Source organism: Ornithorhynchus anatinus, chromosome 4 (assembly GCF_004115215.2).
Source record: "Ornithorhynchus anatinus isolate Pmale09 chromosome 4, mOrnAna1.pri.v4, whole genome shotgun sequence".
Classification (NCBI taxonomy): Eukaryota; Metazoa; Chordata; class Mammalia; order Monotremata; family Ornithorhynchidae; genus Ornithorhynchus; species Ornithorhynchus anatinus.
In genome coordinates this window covers 4,311,800-4,327,856 of record NC_041731.1, presented here as the reverse complement: position 1 = coordinate 4,327,856, position 16,057 = coordinate 4,311,800, and the positions used below count along the sequence as shown (strand labels likewise).

Genomic DNA, 16,057 nt, shown 5'->3' with positions numbered 1-16,057 from the left:
TCTGCTGTGTGACTTTGGGTAAGTCATTTAACTTCTCTGGGCCTCAGTTCCCTCATCTGTTAAAAAAAAAAAAAATGGGCATTGACACTGTGAGCCCCAAGTGGGACGATCTGATTAACTTGCATCTACTCCAGTGCTTAGAACAGTGCATGGCACACAGTAAGCGCTTAACAAGTACCTCCTTCTAGACCGTGAGCCCGTTGGGTAGGGACCGTCTCTGTTGCCGGATTGTATTTTCCGAGAGCTTAGTACAGTGTTCTGCACACAGTGAGCGCTCACTGAATACGATTGAATGAATATAATCCTGCCTGGCAGCTCCACCACCCTGTCCCACATAGAACTCGCCGTCTTAATCTCCATTTTACAGATGAGGTAACTGAGGCACAGGGAAGTGATGTGACTTTTCCAAGGTCACACAGCAGGCGAGTGATGGAGCTGGAATTAGAACCCAGATCCTTGACTCCCAGGGCCATGCTCTTCCCACTGGGCCACACTGCCTGCCGCATGTTCATTTTACTCACAGGATGGAGACTTTCCTCTGTACTTGCTCACTCTCTTTAACCTCTCTTTACAGTTTTTGGGCCAATGAAAGAACTTGGGGGAGACTACCCGTAGAAGCAGCGTGGCCTGGAAATAAGAAGGGATTAAGGCTGTGTTTCCCAAGTGGGACATGGACTCTACCCAACCTGATTAGTTTATATCTCTGCCAATGCTTGGTACATTGCCTGGCACATACTAAGCGCTTAACAAATACCATGAAAAATTATGTAGAGTGTGAACGCATTGTAGGGTTAGCCCATTAACCCCGGGAGAAAGTTGGCACCCAATTTACTTCACGTTGCATGCAAATCATCCTGTCGGCTGGCGCTTCTCCTCCTCCTCAGTTCCGGAAGCGGGTCTGCTACATTGTCTGGAAGCGTGTTAAATTCATTTCGTTATTTGCGGAGAAGACAAATTTGTTGCTTGTTTCCAGTCTCATGTCACCTGTCTCCCAGTTGGCAGTCGGCTGGGAGAAACGAGGGAAATCCGGAGCTCTCGAAAGAAATGAAAAGGATCATTTCAGGATGTATTACACATTACGGAATTTTCCTTCTGCAGCAGCTTGGAAGTTTGTTCCTCCACCCGCGTTTCATTCGAAAGCCCTCATTTATATAATCGACTTTTACACTGCCGCGTACGGCATGCGTTCGGCTACCAAAACGCATTCCTCTAACAAGCATTTCCTTCTCAACGCAATACTTCCAAAGCCATTATCTACGTGTAAATTGGAATTTCCCTCCTCAGAGCAAAGGTGATTAGAGCTTATGTAAAACTTGGTAAAGAAGACATTAAGGAATTTATTCTAAAATAATTGACTTAAATCTGCAGATGTATTCGCCCCCTTGGGTGTGCTGTGTTGTTGTGACCAATGCCTTGAGTACGTTCTCATTTATCAAGATGACTGTCAGAAGAAAGGGCCGCTTTCGCTTACTGTTGATTTTTAAGGGAGTTGAGCGCTCTGGAAAGGGGCTGACATAGAGACAGCTCTTCCTCTGTTTTAACCACCCCCCCTGACAAGAGCAGGAGATTTGTTCTGGGGGAGACTTCTGGCAGGGGTTGAAGGAGAGGGGAGCTCTATATACGCCTCCCCCTCGCCCCTCGACTTTGCTTCATCCGTTCAATTCATTTAATCGGATTTATCGAGCGCTTACTGTGTGCAGAACAGGCAACCGAGACGATCCCTACCTAACGGTGGGCTCACAGCCTAGAAGGGAGACAAAACAAGCTTAATTCCTTGTTCCGGGACCAAATTGGTGGTGGGATGAGTTCTCCTCTAGACTGGAAGCTTGTTATGGGCAGGGAATGTCTGTCTAGTGTTATATTGTACTTTCCCGAACGCTCAGCGCAGTGCTCTGCCCACAGGAAGAGCTCAGTGACTACGACTGAATGACTGAGAGGTGTGATGATGAGTCTCCCGGCAGGCAGGTCGATGGAGCCTTGGTCCTGGACCGAGCAGAGGAGTCGATTATAGTGGTTGCCCAGTCCCACTTGTGCGCTCCCATCCCTGTCGGCCATCTTCCTGTTGAGGCACAGAGGGCCGCGAGAGAGTAAGTGGGCAGGGATGCCGCCCGCTGCCGAGTTCACTTACAGTCCTTAATAATGACAGTGGTGTTAAGCGCTTGCTATGTGCTAAGCACTGGAGTAGATAGGTAAAATCAGGTTGGACACAGTGCAACAAGTCTCACAAGGGGGATCACAGTCTTCATCCCCATTTTACAGATGAGGTCACTGAGGCACAGAGAAGTGAAGTGACTTGCCCAAGTTCCCCTAGCAGGGAAGCAGCGTGGCTCAGTGGAAAAGAGCCCGGGCTTGGGAGTCAGAGGTCATGAGTTGGAATCCCAGCTCTGCCACTTGTCAGCTGTGTGACTGTGGGCAAATCACTTCACTTCTCTGGGCCTCAGTTCCCTCATCTGTAAAATGGGGATGAAGATTGTGAGCCCCACGTGGGACAACCCGATGACCCTGCGTCTACCCCAGCGCTTAGAACGGCGCTCTGCACATAGTAAGCGCTTAACAAATACCAACATTATTATTATAGCAGACAAGTGGCAGAACTGGGATTAGAATCTACGCTCTGACTCCCAAATCTGTGTTCTTGCCACTGGGCCATGCTGCTTCCCGCATGGGCCGGCTGCAGGGAGCGTGCCTACGGACCCTACGGTACTGTACTCTCCCAAGGTACAGTGCTCTGCTCACGGTAAATCCTCAGTGAATACCACCGATTAATTGATTCCCAGAGCGGCGGACTTTCCACCTAACCAACAGCAGGGCTGCTGGTGGTGTAATTCCCATATAATCATAATGTTGGTATTTGTTAAGCGCTTACTATGTGCAGAGCGCCGTTCTAAGCGCTGGGGTAGACGCACAGGGGAATCAGGTTGTCCCACGTGGGGCTCACGGTCTTCATCCCCATTTTACAGATGAGGTCACTGAGGCGCAGAGAAGTGAAGTGACTTGCCCACAGTCACACAGCTGACAAGTGGCAGGGCTGGGATTCGAACCCATGACTCCAAAGCCCGGGCTCTTTCCACTGAGCCACGCCGCTTCTCCTGGGCATGTATATGTGTGTGTCGGCGCGTGTCGACCAAGGTGGAACCCACAGTCCCGACTGCTTTGGGTACCCCCAAAGGTTATGCTCTTTCCAAGGGACCCAAAGCAAGGAACCGGCAGAGAAATAGGGGTGCGAAGGAAGGATCTGGACACGGGGTCGGGGAGTCAAGAACGTGCGACTAAAAGGGCTGGAGAATGGGTTTGCCGGGCTAATGGACAAGCAGAAGACCTTCTCTGGGATCTAAAACAGCTTAGAGCCCGAAGCTCTCCCCACCCCCTCTCCACCCCAGAGCCAGCTGCTAATTATGGTAGTTTCGGCCTCTCTGCCCTGCCTGTACCTGAGATTTTATTTTTAGTCGTTTTCATTACATTTTGGGCTTAAAAATAGATTTTACCACAATCCGTTGTTGCTCTGCAGGGATGAATTACAGAAGCTTCTGCTTATTATTTCATTGGCTCCCGGGCCGTACGGGAAGCCAGACAATAAAGGAAGGAAAGATAAGTGGCGCTAACCTTTTAAGTGGAAGAAAATCCTGGTTGGAGTTGAGCCACCGACGCAGGGAACAAAGGAAGGACGATAAACTCCGTGCTGCTTTGACCCCGACTGTGGAGCCGCTCAGCCTCGTTTCAGTCGACCGATCGTATTTATTGAGAGCTTACTATGTGCAGGGGACTGGACTAAGCACTTGGGAGATTCCGGTACGATAGAATTAGCTGAAACTTTCCCTGCCAATAATGGTCTTACGGTCTGGAGATGAGCTTACAGTTTCGTCACCAGGCGTCCGCTCGCTGCTGCAAGTAAGGAGGAGGTCCGTGATGGGCAGAGAGGGACTAGTGTCTGAACCCACCAGGCCTATCTGGACTGACTTCAGCCGGGAAGCAATAATAATAACAATGATGTTGGTATTTGTTAAGCGCTTACTATGTCCGGAGCACTGTTCTAAGCGCTGGGGGAGATACAGGGTCATCAGGTTGCCCCACGTGAGGCTCCCGGTCTTAATCCCCATTTTCCAGATGAGGTAACTGAGGCACAGAGAAGTGAAGTGACTTGCCCACAGTCATACAGCTGACAAGTGGCAGAGCAGGCATTCGAACCCATGACCTCGGACTCCCAAGCCCATGCTCTTTCCACCGAGCCACGCTGCTTCTCTAGCAGGAAGCGAGACAGTTACCTCAGGGTGGACGTCGGAGGGGGTGGCCACGGGGGGAGGTTGGAAAGTGCCTAGTCTACCCCCCGCATGAGGTAGAATTCCTTTTCAGGGACTCTGGAGAGGAAGCTCGGTGTATATCTGGAGGATAACAGCAATAATAGTAATCGATTGATCGTATTTATTGAGCACTAACTGTGTGCAGAGCCCTGTACTAAGCGATAGAGGAGAGAGTAATAGAAAAGAGTTGGTAGGCACGTTCTTTGCCCACAATGAGCTTACAGTCTAGAGGGGGAAAGACACATTCGTAGAAATAAGTAAATTATGCATAGGTAATAAATTTCGGGACTTTCGGTTCTTTAGAGAGAAAACATTTGTTAAGCACTTAATATGTGCCACCTACTGTCCTAAGTGCTGAGGTAATCAGCTCACACGCTTCCCTGTCCCACATGGGATTCTCAGTCTAATCGGGAGGGAGAAGAGATACTGAATCTCCATTTTACCAAAGAGGAAACCGAGGCACAGAGAAATGAGGTGACTTGCCTAAGGCCCCGCAGCAAAGCGACGGAGCCAAGATTAGAACACGGGTCCTCTGACTCCCAGGCCCGTGCTCTTTGCACTAGGCCACGCTGTTTCCTTATCTATTGATTGATCCCCACATTGATTAAAGGGAGATCCCGCTAGTTCAGTTGTGTTGGGAAAGACAGTTGTTGCGATGCTCAAACCCGCCGCGGTTCCTCTTGGCTGTCGAACTCTGCGCTTTGGGGGCTGACTTTGCATTCTGAGCATGGGGGCAAAAGGGAACAGGAATTTCAGAGGCAGAGGGGACAGGGCAGAAAGCCACTATTCGGGGCTTTTTCAGCGTGAGCCCCTTGTAGGAAAGCAACGTGTCTACCAACTCTGTCGTAGTCTCCCAAGTGCTTAGTGCGGTCCTCCGCACACGGGAAACACCCAATAAATACCACTGATTGGAGACGCTCGGGTCCGTCCTGGTAGCCCAGCTCACGTATCTCCTGCTCTCCCCCGTGGCGTGTTCACCAACGCAGTGTACGGAAATCACCGTAGATGGTGGAGTCGCTGGGTGAAAGTCAACCGCTCTTTTACGGGCTCCCAGAAACTCTTCATCAGCCGCAGTTTCGGCCAGGGAGACGATACTGATGCTAAGTACTCTACTGCATTTCTCCCGGATGGACTTAGGCATCTGTTAGGCACTTAGGAATTTTTTTTCTCTTCATTTTTACTAGTGGCTTGAAGATGTATCAGCAGGTTGGTGCTTGCTGAGATCACATACCTCCCGCGTTAATGAAGGGCAGGAAGGCAGTGCGGTGAGAGTGGAAGGGTGATTCATGACACATCCACATTGTTTTTTCCAGGCAAAAATCACTTTCAGCATATAGCGACTTGCACCCACGACAGATGATTCGGGAGAGGCCTGCGTGATGCCCGACTGATGATTATTTACATAATAAACGTAGTTTTAAACACGTTATTATGATTATTACTATTAGAATGTATTGTGGGGTGCCAGGATACTCCTGTTGAAAGCAAAGAGGAGGAAATGTTAATAGCAACATTGGTAATAGCAATAGTGTTTACTGAGCACCTACCGCGTGCAGAGCACGGTACTAAGCAGTGGGAAATAATACACAGTGGGAATTAGACGCGGTCCCTGGCTCTCAAGGGACTTCCAATGGAAGAATAAAGGAGGAGAGGGCACCGGTGACAGATGCATAAGGAGAGGTGAAATAATAACACAAAAGCAGCGTAAAAGACCCGGACAAGCAAGCATTAGGCCTCTGTGCACTGGGACAAATGAAACATGATTCTGTATTACAGTGGCATACACTGGACAGAGGTCTGTTGTGATTGTGGTCTAGGGCAGACCAGTAACTCTAAGAAAGACAGAGAGGAGCCTCTCAACCCTGGAGAATTAAAAAAAAACAGACAACAGTCAACAGCATTAACTGAGCACCTATTGTGTCCAGAGCAATTACTCACACAATCATATCTATCGGGCACTTATTGCACGCATAGAGGTTGGGAGAGTACAATATAACAGAGTTGGTAGAAATATTCATTCCCTGACTACAAGGAGGTTACAGTCTAGAGCACTGTTCTAAGTGCTTAGCACACCACCTGTTAGCAAAGGCAGTTTATTCAATTCATTCAGTCCTATTTATTGAGCTTTTATTGTGTGCTGAGCCATGTGTTGAGCACTCGGGAGAGTACAATACAATAATAAACCGACAATTCCCTGCCCACAGCAAGCTTTCAGTCTAGAGGGAGAAGACCTTTTCTCTGGTTTCTGGGACTTCCCAGTAGCCCAAGCCTGAAGAGGAAAAGTCACGTCTCTTTAAGAGGACATCTCTGTACTGCCACGCTCCCGAGTCGGAGCCACGCTTCCTCACGGTGGAGGGGTGAAATGGCTAGAAATGGCTGAGGCCGACAAATCATTTAGGGCATTCTGGGAGGTGGGAAGGTCCAGGAGGTGTCCTAAAGATAGCTGGCCAGTGTGGCTGGCGAAATGACAGCAGCTACCGAGGGCAACGGTTAGGTTTTGGTGTTACGGCACAGCATCTGCTCGGCGATGAGGTCACTTTAGCCATAAATGGGTCTTGCCCGTAAAAAATCTTTTGCGTGCACTTAGCAATATGCAGCTCCCCTCCCCCATTCCCGACTTGTCCTTCAAACCACTGTGATAGTAATCAATTCCTCCATCCCGGTCCTCGGTCCAAAAGTCTTTGAGACAGGCTTCATTTATGACAGGAGCCTCTCTCGGATGCTCCGAGCCTCAAAACGAATGCGATAACGATGCCCGCCGAATTCCAACGGAGCCGTAAATATGAAGGCAGCCAAAAGGCCACCGGTTCGTTTATGTAGCCAGCCCGATTTTTCCACCTAGGGGAGCTGACTGTCGAGAAACGCGGACCATTTGCCACCTTATTCAAGCATTTCAAACTCTAAGGTGGGTAACGGAGGCCTAAGGATAAGGCCGATTCCTGATATTTATTTCACTCTGAGCGTATTGACTTTTGTGGTATATGTGGGGCACAGAACTGCCATTGCCACTGGCGGGGCTGAGGTTTGATTTATTACTAAAGACAACAACTTTTCACGGCCCTCATCTCTTCAGGGCTCTAATATAGTCCTTCACCGCATATGTCTCCGTTGCAATTTTGGAGAGAGTGTGTGTGAGTGTATGTGGGGCGGGGGGGTGGAGGTGTTCATGTATGCATTTGGGTGGTGAAAAAATCCATGTCTAATACTTACCAGACTGGAAAAATCAATCCCCGAAATTCTTGAAGCCTTCTCACTTCTCCAGGAAGCTTCCAAATACTCTTTTCCTATTTAGCGAATGCCACCGATGTGTCAGTGACGATAGAATTAGATTCGATCCATAGCTCCTGGCTCACCGCTTAAATTGAGATGGCGAATTCTACGTATCCAAATAGGTTTGGTGCATTATCATTTATTATTTCACTTATTTTTAAAGGCATTTGCTAAGCACTTACTGTCAGGCACTGTACTAAACGCTGGTATAGATATAAAATAATCAGGTTGGACCCAGTTCCTATCCCACACAATAATAATAATGTTGGTATTTGTTAAGCGCTTACTATGTGCAGAGCACCGTTCTAAGCCCTGGGGTAGATACAGGGCAATCAGGTTGTCCCACGTGAGGCTCACAGTCTTAATCCCCATTTTCCAGATGAGACACAGAGAAGTGAAGTGACTCGCCCACAGTCGCCCAGCTGACAAGCGGCAGAGCCGGGGAGTTGAACTCATGACCTCTGACTCCCCAGCCCGGTCTCTTTCCACTGAGCCACGCTGCTTCTCTAACACGACATGGGGCTCACGGTCTTAATCCTCATTTTGCAAATGTGGTAACTGAGACACAGAGAAGCTAAGGTACTTGCCCAAGGCCACACAGCAAGCAGGAGGAGGAGCTGGGATTAGCGCCCAAGTCCTTGATGTATGACATCACTGAGTAAAACTGAGTGAATGACATCACTGAGTGATTTGTGTCCATTCCCAGAACCCAGGCCTGCTGAGATATCATCAGCAGGGTCTCAACCAGACGTGTCAATGCCTCCCTCTCCTGTCCAAGCGTCAGAGGACCTGGGTTCTGATCCCGGCTCTGCCGCTTGTCTGCTGTGTGACCTTGGGCAAGTCACACTTGACTTCTCTGTGCCCGTGACCTCATCTACAAAATGGGGATTAATACCGTGAGTCCTGTGTGGGACGACCTGATTACCTTTTATCTACTCCAGCACTTAGAACAGTGCTTGGCACAAAGGAAGCACTTAAAAATATCATTATTAGTGTGAATCCCGCTCTGTCCTCTTTCTACTAGGCCACGTCCCCTACTTCTTTTCTGTCTTCTTCTTCTTCTCCCTGTCTCTCCCTCTCCTCTCCCTCTCTCTTACTCTCTCTCCCTCCTGTAATTATGACCTAAAGAGTCCCCTGGAAGGACAGCTAATTGCATCTAAAAATATCCCGATCAACAAAAAATAGCAAGACGCTTGTCCATGGTTCTGAAGAGTCAGCACTAGCGGATGGCTGTGAATTCTCTATTGCAAAGTAAACCTTTATTTCCCTGCAATGTGTTTTATGGGGCCATAAAAAAAGAAGGAAGTCAGTAGCTAGACGTAATATGAATGTGGCTGAAAAATACTGATTCAATATTGCTCGAAGGATGAAAAATACTTTACTGATTCAATATTGCTTGAAGGACAGGGCGATAACGGTATTTTGTCCTTATCAAGAACTTGAGGATCTTGGGGTGACTGTTTCCAAGTGAGGAAACACTGCCCGAGAGAGCCGGCCCTAGTGGGGTTGATGTCTAGCATATCTGATTTTGCTCTTCCTTCTCCCTCCCAAGACTTGCACTTATCCGGAGCTAGTTCGGCGTCCCCGGCTCTGGCTAGTGCAGAATCCCCCACTTCAAAGTCCTGCTAAAATCCCACCTCCTCAACACTCCTTCTCTATTAATGCTAAACAGCTCAAGTCACATCAACCCATCGGTCACCACTTGCGCTCGTATATTTATTGCTTATGTATGCATCTTCAGCAGCGCTCGGGTATATAAATGCAGTCGGTCGTACACTGCAGTTTGAGTGGAAGGAGATCACAGTCTAACGGAGGAGCCAGACCCCAGAATAAATTACAGATATGGGGAAGAAAAAGAAGGGGATATGTTCTCGAGTGAGTGCTTAAGTAATATGATATTTTAAATAATGGGGCAAAATTATTGATGTAAAAATGGAATATTTTGAGAAGCAATGTTGCCAGTGAATAGAACATAACATGGTATTTAAGTGCCTACTTTGGGCCAAGCGCAGTTCTAAGCGTCGGGGTAGGTACAAACTAATCAGGTTGGACACAGTCCCCGTTCCACATGGGGCTCACAGTCTCAACCCCCATTTTATAGATGAGGTAACTGAGGCCCAGAGAAGTTAAACAATTTACCTAAGCTCACAGCAGACAAGGGGATTGGGAGTCAGTAGGACCTAGGTTCTTATTCTGGCTCCTGTACTTGTCTGCTATGTGACCTTCTTTGTGCCTCAGTAATCCCACAAATGCCATCAAAAATATTCAACTATCTAAAGATTTCCAAAATGCCTGATTGATTAAAATGTAAGGATGGATACGTAAAAAGTTCATCTTAGACTAACCAGTAAGCATTCACTTGGTCCAACGTGTAAATTGTCTTTGAAATAAACCTAGTAAAAAGTCTTCTTTCTGTCCTTCACGTGCACCCCGGGCCTCTTCGTAAGGCCTGCTGCGATTATAACTGAGGGTCAGAAAATAGAATCTTGGTGGTATGTGTGGTACATTATTAAATTTATATGTAAGATTAAAAACCTTTCTTTGGCTTTTTGGTAGATTTAGGATGCTCCAATAAAAATGATTTACAAAGCTTAGAAGTTTCCTCCTAACTCAGTGTGACTATATATCCATTCATTACTATACATTATACCATACAATATATTATTTATATTATATAATATATATTTGTAGCATCTCGATACGTGAAAAATCATGGAAAAATCAGAAGTGAGAGAATCACAGATAACATCACAGATGAAAACATCATTTATATTACATTGACATAAGTTAATTGCACAATTATCAACGAACAATATGGTGGCAGGAACATGTGTTCCTGGGTAATTACCCCCATTTCCAGTGGAGTGAGCTTGTATTTATTTACTACATTATTATCACACATTAATGTGTGTGATTTTGATGGTAACTATGTAATTACCTTGTATCACCATCATGTAATTTACCTTGAGCTACATCTGGCGGTTTTTAAAAAAGCTAATGAGAAAGGGTAGATTCTGAACGTTACACTTCCCATTTTGGTTCTTTAAAAATATCAAATACAATTTTGGTAATATTTGCATTTTGGTTCTTTATTTTCCTGTTTGATATGGGGCTGGTCTCACTTTCCATGGCACTTTAAACCGGACAGGATAACTCAGAAAACATGGCAATCTGCTCCTGCCTGTATTGTCTATTATTTGTTCCTAGTGGCCATCTTATTGTGTTGTACTAGCATCACTTGAATGTCTGTCACATTTCCCTAATCTAGACTGTAGGCTAGTTGTGGGTCGGAAATGTGTCTGTGATATTGCTCTATTATACTCTCTCAAGTGTGTTCTGCACACAGTAAATTCTCAATAAATATGATTGACTGACCTTCAAAAAGTCTGCACGGAGACTTCATCTACTCAGCCCAAAGTTCTAGGCTGAACTAGGCCTTCTAATATGGTGGTTCTCAAAATGGCATGACACTGAAGGAGAATTGAGATTATAGTGCTTTTGAGGACAGGGAACATGTGTTCTCCTATTGTCGTACTTTCCTAAGCACTTAGTACAGTGACTAATCCCTGGTAGCTGCTCAGTAAATTTAGAGTGGTTGAGAATTGTGATGGTGGTCTCAAAGTTTTGTCCACCTCCTGCTTTGGCCTTGGGGGCAATACCTTTCCACTTCCCAAGTGATGAACAGGGAAGCCACTTTGAATTGAGGTGGGGGCTACAAGAGGAAACTCCATGAGTCCTGGATTGGGTGGAGGTTGGGGGAAGAGGTGTCTTGATTCTATTCAGTTGCCATTGTTTTTACGAGATGTTCTTCCCCTCGACTCTATTTGTTGCCTTTGTTCTCGTCCGTCCGTCTCCCCCGATTAGACCGTGCGCCCGTCAAACGGCAGGGACCGTCTCTATCTGTTGCCGACTTGTTCATTCCAAGCGCTTAGTACAGTGCTCTGCCCATAGTAAGCGCTCAATAAATGCTATTGAATGAATGAGTGTCTTTGGGTTAGCGCGCTGTGGGCTGGGAACACGTCTACCAACTCTGTTGTACTGTGCTTTCCCGAGCGCTTAATATAGTGTCCTGCACCCGGTAAGCACACGATAAAAATGACTGATTGAAGACAATGTCTCCTTGTATTCTCGTATTGTTCCACCTAAGGCAGTATTGTCTCTCTCGCTGAGCTCTCTGGTTTATCTCTCTCCAATCCCACTGTTTCTCACAAGGGCAAGGTAGAGGGGGATGACAGGGTTCACTCTACCAAACTGCTCAGATGGTTACCTAATAATAATGTTGGTATTGGTTAAGCGCTTACTATGTGCAGAGCACTGTTCTAAGCGCTGGGGTAGACACAGGGGAATCAGGTTGTCCCACGTGGGGCTCACAGTCTTAATCCCCATTTTACAGTTGAGGGAACTGAGGCCCAGAGAAGTGAAGTGACTCGCCCACAGTCACACAGCCGACAAGTGGCAGAGCTGGGATTCGAACTCATGACCTCTGACTCCAAAGCCCATGCTCTTTCCACTGAGCCAGGCTGCTTCTCACCTACCTACTAACAGTGGGGACAGAGAGCCTCACAACCAAATGGCAGTTCTTTCCCCTTTTTCAACCTGACCCATCATTGGACTTTAATTGTTGACACAATTCATTTATATCAAAAATCTGTCATTTTTGTTAATTGCTTACTATACGCCAAGCACAGCACTAGCACTGGGGTAGTTGCAAGTTAATCGGGTCGGACCCAAGGGGCTCACAGTCTGTGCGGAAGGGGAATGAGAATTAAATTTCCCTTTTACAGACAAGGGCGATGGGGCGCCAAGAAGTTAAGCGACTTGCCCCAAGTCACGTCGAAACAAGTGGCAGAGCTGGGAAGTGAACCCGGGTCCTCCTCTTCTCAAGCCCTCGCTCTTTCCACTGGGCCAAGCCTCTTCTCAGTCATAAATCTTACATAAAGACAAAATGCGATCCCAAATCTAGATAGAGCAGAACACAATTTTCTAATAGGTCTTAGCTAACTCAGGAGTGGCGTTTCATACTCACAGGAATGGAACCTCCTCTCGAGACCAGCTATCATATCTGCTAAAGCAGTGCTCTGCACAGAGTCAGTGCTCAATAAATACTGCTGGTTGAGTGATGGATCGTCTCTTTTCATTCCTGTGTAACCTAAGCCGGCTTTCAAATTGCCCGCATTTTACATCTGTTGCAATAGCTTCCTCTCCGATATATGCTATTTAAGCACTGACTTTTCGGCATGGGCATTTTCCTTTTCTCTTTTTCTTCCTGTAAATTATTTAGTTTCTGCCTCCCTCGGTAGACTGTACGCTCCTTGAGGGCAGAGATTGTGTATTCTAGCTTCATTGTGCTCTTCCAGGTGTTTAGCACAGTGCTCTGCATCCAGTAGGCAAAACTATTAGTTAACTGCACTAAACCCCTCTTCCTTATCATTGTTCCTTCTACTCTCCTCTTTCCTATAGAGCAAAATTCAGAACATAACCGGGCTAGTTTTTGGAGGTTCTCATGGTCAATTCGATAGAGGGTTCATTCATTTGTCTTTCCAGTGAGATCCTGAAAAATTCTGAGGCACAAGATACCGATTAGAATGGTCGTGACAAACCTTCCCCTCCCCCCCCCCCCCCCCAGATTTTAACTATTATTTAGCATTTGTGTAGCTCTCTCTGTTTTCTAAACTCTGTGCAATAGTTAATTAGTTTTTGTAATGAAAATGAATGGAGGACTAAATGAGTGAGCATGCAGTTTTGAAATAGGCACATTATGCGGTGTTCTTGGAAAGAAAGAAAATTGGCATTTTCCCCATAGGCAAAGATTCTGCTGGGTAAATCCTCGTGTGGAAAATTGTTGGAAACGTTCAATCTGTTGAGGGGAAGCTGGAACACATTTAAAGCAGTTCCACCAATCTGGTAAATATGAATTAAACATTTACAGATGTAACAAATATTTGACAGATCTAAACCAAAACAGCCTATCAAGTAATTGTATATATTTCTTAAATGCATATTTATGAGTACAATGTAAATATGTGTTCAATTGCATTCTGTGTCAGAAAACTGCTGAAGCCGTGTTCTGCCTTTTTTGAATTAGAAACATGGTGTGGGCTTGGGGGGTTGAAAACGTATTAGATTGTAAGTTTGCTGTGGGCAGGGAACATGTCTCCCTACTCTGTACTCTCCCAAGTGCTTAGTATTGTACTCTACGCACAAAATGCTCAATAAATACCATTGATAAGGAACTGATCTGGTTTCATTTCTTCAAATTCAGGTAAAAATCAGGTTTAAATGTCCAACGTTTCAGGCTCGTGTTCTTTCAGTGCTATGATTCGGAAAAAGACAGCTTGCACAGCAAGTGTTTCTTCAGTGATATTCCTCCTTTCTGGCAATATCTGGTGGAATTTTAGCAAGCTCATCAGCTGTTTACACCATTTGCTTCTGTCTGCTTGGAATTCATCATTCATTTTCAGGTAATTTAAGCAACCAGGTACCTATCCTTATGATCTGTTGCTTCCCCTACCTGAAATTTATTTTAATCTCTATCTCCCCCTCTAGACTGTAAAATCCTTGAGAACTCGTTTACTCTTTTTACTCTATTGTACTCTCCAAAGTGCTTGGTGCGGTACCAGTGACTGATTATTTATGGAGCACCTAGAGGACACAATCCCTCCCCTCAAGGATCTTACAGTCTAGTGGGAAAGACAGAAATTAAAAAAATAATTATGGATAAGGAGGAAAAGAGAATGGAAAAATGGATATTTGGATGAATAAGTGCTTTAATAATTTTGATAATGATAATACTTACGATGTTGAAGTGCTTAGTATGTGCCAAACATTTTTCTAAGCACTGGGGTAGATACAAAAGTCAGGTTGGGCGCAGTACAGCCTGGAAGCAGATGTGGGCAGAAGCACTATGGGCAATGGAGACTGCATATATGTATGTGGAGGTGATATTTAGAAAGCTATGATTTGGGGGGGGGGGGGCAAAAAGATTAACTGGGCAAGGCCTCCTGAAAGAGGTGGGATTTCAGATGGGCCTTGAAGATGGGGAGATCAGTGCTAACGACACTGTCTTAAATTTAGCTGCTCTGTGCTTTTTGGCTGCTTCCAGAATTTGTCCTTCGAAAGAACCGGGATAAGACCGCTGGTGTTCCGGTTGTTAGAGAAGATTACACAACTGGACATTTTTAATTCCTTCTGCTTTCCTTTGCGAGAATTGCTTCATTTCTTCTCAGATTTTCACCGCGTGTTCAGTTTTGACATTCACCAGTGCTGCAGGAGCTCCTGCTGCTGAATCAGTTAAACTCTTTTTGATGAATCGTGTCCACACAGCCGTTTTCTTCCAGTGTCAACCTAAATCCTTCCTCAAACGATAGCTTCCGGCGGGAGAGGAAGATGTCTTTCCTGAAATAGCCCTGCATCTTGCCAAATATTCCCAGGTCTATATGGATTTTTATTACACCGCTGGGATAGAAAACAATAGAAGAATAAGGGGATCCTTTTTCCTCAACAGTGTTCTGGTGTAACACTGCTTCTTAAACTGTGAGCCCCGTGAGGGACGGGGACTCTGTCTGACCTGATTATCTTGAATCTGTCTCACTGTTTAGGATAATGATTGGCATGTAATAAGTCCTCTAGACTGTAAACTCATTGTGGGAAGGGAATGTGTCTACCAACTCTGTTTATATGTACTCTCCCAAGTGCTTAATACAGTGCTCTGCACACAGCAAGCACTCATTAAATATGTATGATTGCTTAACAAATTCCATCTTAGCACTAGGCAGAAGTCGGTGCAAGTAGATTCACTTCAGGAACCAGAATTGGTTGGGAGCATGTGTATGATTCTGTTATGCCGTTAGTCTCTTATAGTGTATATTTTTCAGGGTATTTATTAATTGCTTACTATGTGTCACGACCTGTACCGCACACTGGAGTTTGGACACAGTCTATGTCACCTGTGGGTTTTACGGTCTTGATCCCCGTTTTACAGATGAGGTCATAGAGGATTTAAGTGACTTGTTCAAGGTCTCACAGCAGACGAGTGGTGGAGCTAGAATTAGAACCCAGATCCTTCTGACTCCCAGGCCCAGGTTCTATCCACTAGGCCATGCGGCTTCTCTGTTTTGTCTTCAGGAGAGTGGGTTTTTGCTTTCTGCACCTTCACGGGATTTGATACAGTAAAATGACAGTGAGTGGCAAGATCATATAGTATTGCGGTGGTGGCCATACCAATGTTGGAGGAATTTCTACTGGAAAATGACAACCGTGGCGGTAGCTTTGTACCATCTGTGAACCAGTCACTCCCTTTGAGTATTTCTAGCATTCAACTGAGAGCCCTCTGTAAAGTACTTTCTTTTAAAAACGCTTACTGTGTTCCAAATACCGAATTTAGCACTTGCGTAGGTACAAGAAAATCAGATTGGACACAGTCCCTGTCCCACATGAGACTAACAGTCTAAATGGGATGGAGAACAGGTATTGATTTCCCATTTTACAGA

The 16,057-nt window shown here is 45.8% G+C and overlaps 1 long non-coding RNA gene across 3 annotated transcripts in view; it reads left to right on the top strand.

Moving 5' to 3' along the window:
* LOC103167476 overlaps positions 1 to 16,057 on the top strand; it is an 85,221-nt gene that overhangs the window by 55,885 nt on the left and 13,279 nt on the right. For 2 of the 3 annotated variants that reach the window (XR_003758765.2, XR_003758766.2), the window contains exon 2: positions 13,831 to 14,029. The exons of the other annotated variant lie outside the window; for it this stretch is intronic. This is a non-coding gene — a long non-coding RNA (uncharacterized LOC103167476). The remainder of the gene's footprint in view (positions 1 to 13,830; positions 14,030 to 16,057) is intronic. 3 annotated transcript variants of the gene reach the window in all.